Source organism: Eubalaena glacialis, chromosome 2 (assembly GCF_028564815.1).
Source record: "Eubalaena glacialis isolate mEubGla1 chromosome 2, mEubGla1.1.hap2.+ XY, whole genome shotgun sequence".
Taxonomy (NCBI): domain Eukaryota; kingdom Metazoa; phylum Chordata; class Mammalia; order Artiodactyla; family Balaenidae; genus Eubalaena; species Eubalaena glacialis.
The window spans coordinates 113,794,323-113,806,449 of record NC_083717.1 but is presented as its reverse complement, the minus strand read 5'-3'; positions in this window follow the sequence as shown (position 1 = coordinate 113,806,449).

Sequence of the window (12,127 nt, the reverse complement as noted above, 5' to 3'; positions counted from 1 at the left end):
CTGCCTTCAAATCCTTCATCCAGGTGAGTACCAATTCAGCTTGTTTTCTGTAAAAATTGAAATTATGAGTTATGTTGATTATTTTTCTTTTTTAAAGTCACGTTTGCCTGAGATTGTGTTTACCAGGCAAAGTGAAGTGGAGAGCTAAGAAGAGTTTGGATAATTCCGAATTAAAACTACCACAAATGACAATGTGTGTTAGAGTGAGGATGGGCTACTTTTGGACAGTGACCTGGATTGGCTCTGTATTTGGATAGAAATAATCCTACCAATATATTACTACGTGTGTGTACATGGCGTCATCGATATCTTAAACCTCCCAATTCGATTGGATTTCAAAAAGTGAATGGTTGACACAGACCAAGAGCCTACTTCTGTGTGAATGTGTTTTGGAGAAATACTTTGGACCAAATGGATCTGCCTGAAATACACAAAGACACACAAAATAGAGGAGGAGAAAAGGAAATTCACATTAACTCTGGGAGAGATGAGGAGAAAGGGGAAGAGAGCTACAAGAGAAAAGGAGAAATGGAGAGAGGAGGAGGGAGGGGAAGATAGAAGTGGGGGAGAAGGACGAGGGGGGTGGATGGTGTGGGGTGTGGGGTGTGGGAGGAATAGAGAGGGAGACAGAGAGATTTTCACACGTGCAGACGAAGGGCTTTGAGGCCCTTGACCCCGACCCCCAAACCCAAGTGCATCTCACAAAACAGGTTCGGCTCGTATTTCAGGCCATCTCGTTGCCCTGCGTACGCGCTCCCCGGGGCCCTAATTCACTCCTGCCCTCTCCACACAATGACATTCGAACCTGGGAAAAGAATTGCATTAGAGCAGATTACTCATAACCGATAGTTATCCGTCTTTTTCTGTTCGACAGAAGTCTATTAAACTCAGCACAGCCATTACCAGCTGAGCTCTAGAGCGTGCCTTCATTAAGAAAATTAAAATCATACTTTTGAATCTAAGCAAAGCCTGCGCAGGTCTCCAGAGCCCGCGTCAAACCTCCGACGTTTTCTTAAACCCGATTTTCCCGCGAATCCATCTCTGCTTTTTGGATACCTTAGGTCAGGGTGAAAAGATTGAGTGTGATGACAATCACTCGAAGATAGGGATGTCTGAGCTCCGAAGTACCATCTTTCTTCCCAGCCCCTCCTGCCTCCCCCCACCCCACCCCCCACCCCCCACCCCCCGCCGCCTTTCCTTCTTGGATCTTTTCTAGCGCTTTCCAGTTAAAGGCACCACACCTGTGCAGGTGTGGCCCGGGACTGGGGAGCTGGCGAGGTGGGGGAGGCGGAGGTGGGAGACAGGGGAAGGTGTGGGATGGTGGCCCCCGTAGCCGCGTGGTGAACATCCCCAGCTGATGTCTGCGGCCAGAGGCCCGCTCCAAGCGCACGTGTCTCTCTCTCCGTCTCTCTTTCTCTGTCTCTCTCTCTCTCTCTCACACACACACACACATCCTAGCGCGCAAGGGGGACGGTGACCCCCTCCATTGCATTTCACACTTGCTCCGGGACCAAACTGGCCTTAGAGCCTTTGCCCACCCGGGCACGGGAGGCTGGCCCAGGATGGAGAAGGCAGCTGCGTGTGCCTCAGACAGGGAACCTCCTTCCCTTTGGCTGGGTCTTCGGCCTCTGGGGGCCTGGTGGGGTTTCCTCCTTGGTTGGTAGCACGAGCCTCAGCTCGCGGTACCCCTTGAAGATTGGGGGCGCAATCGGCCCAGCTCCTCGCCTGTCCTGCGTCCCAGCGAGGGGAGGAGGGAACAGGTGTGGAGCGCGGCGGGGGCGGGGGACATGGGGGCGACACTCCCTCCCCTCCCGGTGGCCTCAGGGTAGCAGCTCCCAGTGCTGCGGCCGGGGTGGGGTCTCCAACTCCACTTTCAACTGGAAACATCACCCGGCAGGAGAGCTGTGTGCTCGGCTCAGAGGGGGCGCGTTTACATTGCTTTTCTGTGGCATCTGGAAATTTGCTGGGTTTGAAGGATAATTTTTAGCATGGTTTACTTTTTTGTTAGCCACCGCCCTTCGTTTCAGCATTTTGCTTTGTAAAATGTTAATTACTCTGTATTTCTCTGAAAAGTCTGCCCAACTCAGGGCTCTAAAGGAAAACACAGCGGCTTTGGCATTTTTTTTTCGTGGTGTCCTTTCCTAGGGCTCTAAAAGCAGAGATGCACTGCTCCCATTTTTGTCAGAATGCCCCGTAATAGAGTTCTCACCCCTCTTTATGTCTAATGAGGGCTTTGAGGTTTATTAGGGGAAAATAGCACACACCCCCTCAGCACTCAAATACAGGATTAGGTGGAGCTTACTTGAAAGTGTATATATAATATTGTTGTTCCTTGGCAAGTGTCTAATTCTCTTTCCCATAACTTCTATTTGACACAAAATCCTACAAAATTCAAGTGATGAAAGTCAGAGAATAGATGTGGATAAGCGAACATCCTTTTATCATCTCCACAGTTTTCAACCTCTTAAACTGGTGGATATTAAAAAAAAATTTTTTTTTCAGGGAAAAAGAAAATAGAACAAGTGCACCTTCACTGTTGTTAGTGTTTTCTTCTCATCGAATGTAGACACATCATTGGATTTCTTTTTCCTTTGTAGCAAAATATGAGGAAATCAGAAATGAACAGCAGCCTTTTAACAGCAGCAAATCCCAAGACTTTTGAGATGGTTTTCTTTGCTTCTGTTTTCCCTCCTTTGCCCTTCAAGCAAAACAAAAAACAAAGATAAAAAAGAAGAAACACCATTCCTAGTGGAGAGTTTATTTTGTTGCCACAATAAAGGGGTGGAGACAGTTAATAGCTATTTGAGATGATAATGCTTAGTGATCCCATTCATTTAATCATAATCTTCAAGTGGTTTAAGATTAAGCTGTTTTTGGTCTCTTCCTAAGGACCTTTATATTAATTTACTTAGAACACTGACCAGACTGTCAATGTCTCCAAATTTCATTAAGTCGAACTGAGACAAATACAATGAGATTTTCATATTTTCTTCCTCTGTGAGACTATCTACTGGAATTATTTTTATTTGGATTCAACTGCAGTGGGGGTCACTTGCTTCCTTTTCTCTGTTATAGATAGATACATAAAATATGTGTGTTACGTATCCGCACACCCACATACATATTTAAACGAACCAATATTGTTTACAGATAACTTCCCTTTCACTTCTGAGCTTAATGAAGACCTTTCAAAAAGTCAACTCCAGTGGCAGGAGACAGATTCTGCTTCACCCAGACCAGGATTTATGTTTAAAGTAAGTTTGAAGGCCCTGAACTTCTTCAAAACAGACACAAAATAATGAGAACAACTTGGAGTGTAAATATTTAACTTTACCTCAGTTGTCACGACAGCCCCAGCAATTCTTCAAACACAACCGGAATGAGGCGTCACTTCACTGGCATCAGACCATCAGACCGGGCTGCCTCCGCCTTGCCCTAGGAGCGCTCGTCCCCCGAAGCCCCCGGGTGCCCGTCCCGGAGCGTCCCCAAAGAGGAGGCCTGGAGAAGGCGTGACGCGGGGCGGGGGGCGGGGGGGGTGCTCTAGGGAGAAGCGAGGCAAGAGAACGGATTTTTAAACTCTAAGGTCCTGATCGTCTGGCAAGAAATGAACATCAAGAGACCCACCTTTCCCCTGCCGTCTTCCCTGCCCGCTGTTCCTTCCACTCATTTCTCAGAGCTGTTTTCACAAAATCCTGAGATCCCGTACCTGCAAAAAGCAACCCCCCAAACTCCCTACAAAACTAAAGTCGTTCCGCACTGCAGATTTACGCTCTTTCTGTGGGGGTCTGGCTGCGGGCAGAAGACTTTCCGCGTCAGAGCTGCTCCGCCCGCGCCTTTCGCGGGAGGAGAGGCTGGTGGCGGTAGCGGGTCGGCCGGCCAAAGGTTGTCCCGGCCCCCGCTACCTGCGCGCCCTCGCCTCACTGCGATTAGAATCCCGGGAAGATGCACTGGGACGCCGAGAAAGCGCCTCTGTGCACCGAAAAGATTGAAAAATAACCCCGACACTCTCATATAGTACCAGTCCCACACCTTGCACTGGCGTGAAGCACCCGAGTAAGATCAAGGGTCAAAGACAGTGGCGGTTTATTTTGGTGCATTTCAGCTCCCCTCTCCGTTTCCAGCAAAATTGAGAACACGGGCGGAGAAGGAACAGGGACCTTCGTGGGGGGAAAGACCTCGTGTGTGTGTGTGTGTGTGTGTGTGTGTGTGTAGGTAGGTAGGTAGGTAGGTAGGTAGGTACGGTGACAACTTTCAAGTACATTCTCTATTTAAAAACAAAAACAAAACCCGGACAGGGGCCGATATTTCTTTGCGGTGCAGGAAAGGGTCATTCAAGAAAAGGAACTGTCTGAATTCCGAAAGCGATTTCTCGGGACTTTACTGAAAAAGTGAGAGTTCCCCGGGAGTTTAATTTGGCCAGGCTGTAAAATGTTGTTTTGTATTGGCCTCTTTCCCCATCAGATATCCATTTAAAAAAAACTACTACACCATCTATTAAAAAACATTTCCTTGGACTAGAAATCTACAGCTCGGCAGAAAAAAACAAGCCAAGCAAAAACCCAGAGAATAAAGAGATTTAGGGAAAAAAAAAAAAAAAAACTGTGTCCCTTTCTTAGTCATTTGATAGTTTATTCCCCGGAGACCAAGTGAAGGTAGGGGTTCGTACTTTATTATTTTATTATTCGTATATTATTATTTATCATTTATTCACTTAAATGCTCAGCCTTGACAAACTGTTCCCCCACCGCGGGGTTCTTTTGCAGAACCGAAGCGGGGGTGGTGGAACGAGTCAGGTGAGGGGGGGGTGCGGGGCGCAGAAAAACACGCTTCGCTTCGCAGAGGGCTGACCCGCAGCAGTCTACTCCGCTGGCCAGCAGGGGGCGCTCTTATGTTATCTCTGGACCAGACAGCCGAGCGGCTCCGAGCTGCAAGACAAGCTTTGCAGTTTTACGCAGCTGCAAAAAGAAGGGGAGGGGGGAGTGGAGCTCCTAAACCCTCAGCAGCTCTTCCACTTGGGTTATTTACCCTCTGTTCGGCAACATACCCATGTGTCACTTTACCTACCCACCCCGCTTATAGTGCACCCCCCGTCTCCATCAACCCCTTTTCATCTGCATCTATGAAGCACATGTATAATCTCTCTCCTTAGCCCTGAAATATACATTAATGCAACTTATTAAATGCGACGACGAATAGTCAACATTTTTTTCGCCTGTTAGTTCCGCTGATCCAAGCAGGATTTATTTGCAGATCTCACATCCCGGAGCCATAATGCATGATTTTTTCCCCTTAAATAAAATTGGTCAAATGTTGACAACCTTTAAGCCAACCTAACACTCAAGATTAGTGATGGGAAACTAATGAGAAAATATCAGATCGCCCGGCCTGAGGGCTGCCAATTAAATCTTCGCTGATTGAAAAATAAAGGCGGACTTGGGGTGTGAGCCCAGCTCAACTTCAACTATTAATTTAACATGTTGCCGGGGTCCGTGCCTTCTCTCCTCTAAACTGCTTCCCGTAATAGACCTTCCTCCTCCCCCATCCTTCAACGTAAAAGCCAAATGTTATTTCTCCGAATATTTCAAGAGGTCCAAATCAGGATGATCATTTCTTACACGGTAAATATTAGGCCTTTAAGCAATATGATTTAACTAATTAGAAAATTTACATCATTAAGTCTCAGGGAGAGAAAAAAAGAGAAACAAATCTGCCAGTCATTTTAAAGGAGACAGGCACTATTGAAGTGTGAAGAAATCGGCTCTAATTCAAAAAGGCAATCGGGCAGAAAAAGCCCTCAACATTACCCTGCTAGTTATTAATCAGAAAGGGCTCTCTCTCTCCTCCCCACTCCCCCTCCTCTCTTAGCACTGAGTTTAAGTTCGTTTTTTTGCCAGTGGCCCATGTCATATTTATACTGAGGTTTTGTCTGCTAAAGGATGGAAATCTGAAAATGTTTCAATATGAAGAAATCAGAATCCTCAAAGGAAAAAATATTCACAGAATCACCTTTCTTCCAGACAAGTAAACCTGTTATGATAAACAATCCTCACCCCCTCTTTATTTTTTTTTTCATTCTTTCGTTTTTTCTTCCCATTAAGTTCCTATTTTGAAACCTGCTTGGTGAGAACTGAAGTCTTTGTGTCCTGCTCCCCTCCCCCTCCTTTCTTGCACCCCTCCTTCTGCCAAAGTGAGAAACTTAGACTGAAAGCAGAAAAGTACAAATACATTAACAAAGCCCCACTCACTTGATAAAAAGGCCATGGTCTAGGCGTACATGTCAGGAATCTAAGGGAAGGGGAATCAAGCCGGTGGGTCTCTGGACCAAAGATGATGAACTAGAAATTCCCCCTACCTATGTATAATAATTGATAAGAGTATGTGATTAAAGTGAAAAAGAAAGGCAGGTAGGTGAGAATTATTTTAAAGTGCATCATTATGTTGTGTGGCTTTTTCTCAATTCCCCCCTTCTCCATTCAAGCTTAAAACAGCAGCCTCATTATAGCTAGGTGCCCCTTCCCACCTTACTCTTACTTAAGCCCTTGGTGCACCACACACATAGCCCTGGTCTTCTCATTCTCAGCAAATTAACTGAAGAGGGAACCGCAATGGAACTTTGTGAGTAGCTCCATTGGGAAACTCAGGCCCTTCCTGGCATCTCTGAGGACTTGCTCTCAGACACTGGGTTAAGAAAAAAATTAATAGCAAGCTTTAGGTATTCAATTTCCCTTTATTATTATTTATTTTTAAATTACAAAGAGGTCCCAAAGCCTCATTTTTCTGCCTTGCTCTATTCTTTTATTGGGTACCATTCTAGCCTCATTTTCTTAACCTCCTTCTCCGCCTTAAAATCTAAAAGTTTCACAACCTTGCTTCCCACCAAGTCCCTGGGCCTGGAATTCTCAAGTCTTTGGGCTTCTGCCGGCCTGGAACAACTCTCTAGCGTTAGTTCAATGCCATTCTTCACCTTACCAGATTTCAACTTTGCAGGATAGAGCAGTAGCAGATCTGGGCTATTAACACACCACAGTTAATTCTCTGTGGGAACTTTTACTAGGTGGGACGTGTGGAAGGAGAAAACATCTGTAAACAGTGAGCGCTCTTGAGGGTGGGGAGAGAGTTCTGACATAAGAGGTCAGAACACATATAAATGTTCGCAGAATTTGTGAAAAAACCAGTTCGGAGTTAAATTTTGGCGAAACAAGGAAAGGAAAGAGCATGGAGGGACATTGGGAAGAGTCTAGAATGCTCCCCCAATTTAGCTTTCTTTCTGACCGTCACGGAGCAGATGGGAGTCGAATGTGCTCCTCTTCGAGAAAGATTAGAGTAAAATGGACACTTCTGTCACTTTCAGGAGGCGGGACACAGAGAGGTGAATATATACAAGACAATGGCCTCTGGCGCTGGAGGGCTCCCCTGGCGGGCTCCCACCCTTTGCCCAGTCCCTCTCGGAACGCTCCTTACCTTTGTTGCTTGGATTTGATCTGACACACTGGATGTTCCTGGGCTAGGTTCTTTGAGAGGAAAAAGACCACGAGAATCAACCGGTCTCCTCCTGCATCTACTCCGAAGCCAAGAAGCATTACAATAAAATTTACAGCGCTTTTAACAACTCGCAAGTAAAGCATTAAAATTCTCTTTAATTGAAAAAATATTGATTTTTAAGTCTAGAAAAAGCGAAATCGTACTTTAGTTGCAAACTTTCAAGCGGGAATATAGCGTACTATGTGGCCGTATTATGGATCCACTCTTTATACACATGCAACACCACATCTTTAATTGCGCTACTTTATAAAGTGATAAAGACAAAAGATAACCCGACTTAGGCAAACGATTAAGGAAAAAAAAAAAGAGGACCTCGAATAATTTCCTTTTCCAGTTATTTATAAAAGAATTGTCTCCTTTTCTGAAGCAGAAAAAAGAAAAAAAAAAAAAAGCCCAAAGGGGAGGAAAGAAATAAAAATAACGGAAAACCACAGACCAGTCTAAAAGCAACTCACATTAGCAAATCCGTTGATATTCTTTACCAATGAAGGAATGAAGCCAACACATTTAGAGAAAATGCATTCACGGACAAAATTGCATCCTCCTTTAAACGAAACAAACCTGGGTCTTTTTTCTTCCTTTACTCCCCCGTCCTGTTTTGGGGAGGGGGGGGCAGAACCCATTGGTGGATAGGGACGGGAAAGAAAATCAGGCTTTCTATGTTATTTCTGTATCGGTTTTTGGTATTATAGAGGAGTAAAGAAGTTTTTGTGTGGTGGTTTTTCATTGATCAGTCACTCTGAGCTAATGTAATTATCCTCATCAATAGGAGGCTGCAGAGAGAATCATTATGTGGGTGACATTGATAAATGATCGCCCAGGAACGGCCCTCTCGCGGGCAACCCCACATCTGACCCTCCCACACACACAATGTAGTCATAGAAACACCTAGAGAACCTCGGGCACCGCCGCGGAAGGGGCAAGAGAGGGAAGAAAAGCCTCCGGCGTCCGGGGCGGGGGTGAGGGCGAAGGGGGGCGGCCAGTCCCAGATCCAAACCAGTTCTGGCGACAAAAACAGCCAACGGCGGGGACGGAGGAGGGCGTTGCGGGAGGGAGAATCCCCCTTCCCAGCATCAAACCCTCACACAGTTGCTCACAACAAAGTGAAAATCCGCCCTCCAGACGACCCATTCCTCCACACCTTTACCATGTGTGCCCTCACTACCAACAACATCTGATGTTTGCCGAGACACACGTTCAAGTAGGTTTCTCCAAAGGAGTTAAATAATTAGGTGACAAACCTGTAGGCATCTCATTCTCACGAGGGTCCCTTCCCCCGCCCCCGTTCAAAAAACTCCAAACAACAAACCAACCAAACCCACAAACCTATCTGAACAAAGACAGCAGCTGGGCGACCCCCTCACTGCGTCCCCCCCAGTTATTTACTGGGTGACCCCCCCTCCTTTCTCTTCACCTCCTAACCCAGTGCCTCTGATAATGAGATAATGGATTTTGCGATTGTTCCTGTCAGGGGGGAAAAAAAAAATCTCCACCGAACCCCACGTTTTCATCTTTTGACTGTTTTATTTAAGCCAATGGGAAAGTATTGAGAGCCGTAATTGATTCATAATGATCCATAAATCGATGTCGGAGCGCGGGGGGTGGGGCTGGAGGTGTATGAAGAGTAGAGGGGGCAAAGCTGTTTATTTATTTTATTTCTAAAGCTTCAACTAAAGTAGCTTCGACACTGCGGGGGCTGGAGGGGAGGAGCGAATGGGCTCTGCCGAATCATCCATCATCGCTGTCACCCAGAGTCTGCCCCGAGGAGCCGTAGACGCAATCTCCCTCCTGTCTCTACACCGAAACTATTAATATTAAAACCTCCCTTCAAACACTGCCCCGACGGTCTCCATTCTCATCACAATCTGACCGGCCTCCCCCATCAGGCCCGCGTTGCCCCTGCGCGAAGCTTCCTCCCAGCCCGGCCCCGACGGAGGGAACTCCAGCGACGGCGCACGACGCCCTTAGTTGATTACGGCGACTGTTAGGTGGCCCTCCTCGCCCCCGTCGATTTGAAGCACGTCTGTCTATCTCTAACACACACACAACGCGCACACGGATAGGCCAGGTGAGGGCCGGGGCGGCCGGCGCGGAGGGGGAGAGTCTGCACTCCCGCTGCCCCTGCCCAAGCCCCCCGCACGCACGTCTGCACCGACCCGGCTCGGTGGGCGGCGGGCGGGGGGCTGTGGCTGCGAAGCCGGCACATCCAGACACCCAGACACCGGCCCTTCTCACACAGTGGCAACTTGCAGCGGAGGTCCAGGCTCCTTATCAACTTGCTGGCCTGCAAGACTAATGGGGAACTTGTGGAGGACCCCTGTCCAGTCCCTTTGAAGGAAGGTCCGTCCTCTGACAGCTGCTAGAGATATTAGCCACATTTCCCTTCCCAAATCTGCTCCGGGTTAACAGGCCCACAGGGGTGGGAGGGGGCGAGGAGGCCAGGAGAATCCTGATGGACGCTTCTCTGCAAATCTAACCAGGGTGAGCTGGGGCGAGTGCGGGGCGCTGACCTGGGGTGGGGGGAGAAAGGGGGTGGGCGGAAGACACAAACTTCCCTGATCTCTTCTCTCATTTTCCTTCAAAACATGGCTTCTTGCTCAATTCCCAACCCTTAACAGATGGCGACTACAGTTCTCTCAGAATTTCTTAAAGAAAGGGAAACCTTTGGAATTTATTTCTGCTTTTGCTTTTCCATATAAATAAAAAAGTGTTTTTATATTACTCTTGTTTTGGAGAACATAAGCAATTTTATTCAGACTACAGTATTTCCTTTAACACTATATGGTTGTCAAAACACCATTCCCAGTTTCTTTGCTTTTGACAGCTGAGTCTTTCTTAAATATACCCAAATCGGAACTCTTTATACTAAATAGTAAACCCGAGATAGGAGCAAGTGCCTTCCGAGGTGGTATAAAAAAAAAAAAGCATTATAAAAATTGGACAACTCTTACCACCTCTCTGTCTTAGCTTATGGAGGGTGGGGGGGAAGCAAGGAAATGCAAACAAATATTATTACAATTATTATTCACCTCCAAATATTTAAGAGGGTTAAGGTTAATGTAATAGGGTGTGAAGTTGTTAAAGAAATCAAACCTGAGATGATTTTATTCATTAAAACCAAGGATAGAGAGTTCTGGGATCTAAACTGCGATGAAATAGCTTAATAATAATTTCATTAAACACTTTCTAAACATGAGCCAACTACCAAGTAAACCCTTCAGCATTTACTCTACTGAGAGGAAAGGAAGAAAAACTTTGCCAGAAATTTTTTTCAGCTGATGTGAGAGTTAATTTATAAATGAAGAACTTGTCAAATTTTACGTACAAGCATTTAAGTTAAAAATATACAAATATTTAAATTTTGCAAAAAGACTCCAGGTGAAATTGGACAACAAAAATGAGAGGGAAGCTCTCTCTATTCCAAGTGGCACAGAATTTCTCCATGAACAGTTAGCTTGCATCGGAAGTGTTATTTCTGTGTTTAAACAGCAGAACATTAATTAAACTAGTAAATGGATTTATAAAAATTCTACCTAAAAATGATACAAAACAATAGTTTATTTCCTTGTTCCTTTGTATACAACTTCTATTAATGTCTGCTTGTTTGTTTGTTTGTTTTGCAATGGGAAGATGATGGAAGAACCCAAAATAAGATACAAACTTGAATTTCTGGGATAGTAAATGATTTCCCAATCAGGCTGACATCACACAACTAAGCTAAAGTTTATGATAGTATCCTTTCTGAACATAGGGTTCAAAGTTTGGGTGTTACAAAGTTCCAGGATAGTATATTTATTTGCAAAATTGAGGGGGCATGCAAATACCTCACACCTTTTTTCACTTTGCGTACTTTAGCAGGCATGGCTTGTGCAGTATCATCAAGCTAATGGCAGAGATGTTCAGGAAAGTTGCGTGGAACTTTGAAAATGGCATTACATTGCCTGTTTTGTTGTTGTTTTAGAAAAAAAGTTTAAGTTTAGTGAGCAAATCATCACACTAGCGTGCCTGCACATGGAGCTGTCTGAAATAAAAAGACGTCATACTATAATTTATATTAAATATTAATGATTAAGTAATCTCTTCAACTCAGGATTTCAGACGCCATAGAAGTTGTTTACTCACCTATGAACATCTATATGTAAATTTTAATTTACATATTCAACAGTATTTTAGTAACTAAGAGAGAAAAAACACAGGTAGATGAATTATCTTTGAGCACAGACGTTAGTTATTTCTGACGATGTAAGATTAACCCCGAAAAAGCCCTTTATTCTGGCAGAGAATGAACATGAAAAGCTTTATCTGAAAGTATTTTTTTTTAACATAATGCATCTAAAGAGGAGGTTGGACGTGTTAGTGATCTTTCAACCTGGCTCATAACACACACACACACACACACACACACACACACACACACACAGTTTCGTACCTTTAGAAGTTTTCTGCTGGTAGAATTTATAGGCCAAATATATACTGAAAGCCTACAGAGGTGGTTACCTTAAAAAGTTGTTGGTAAGTTAAGTTTCAAATATACTCGATTTCTGGGGGAAAAGCCATCACCTACTTTCAATCCCAAATATACAGT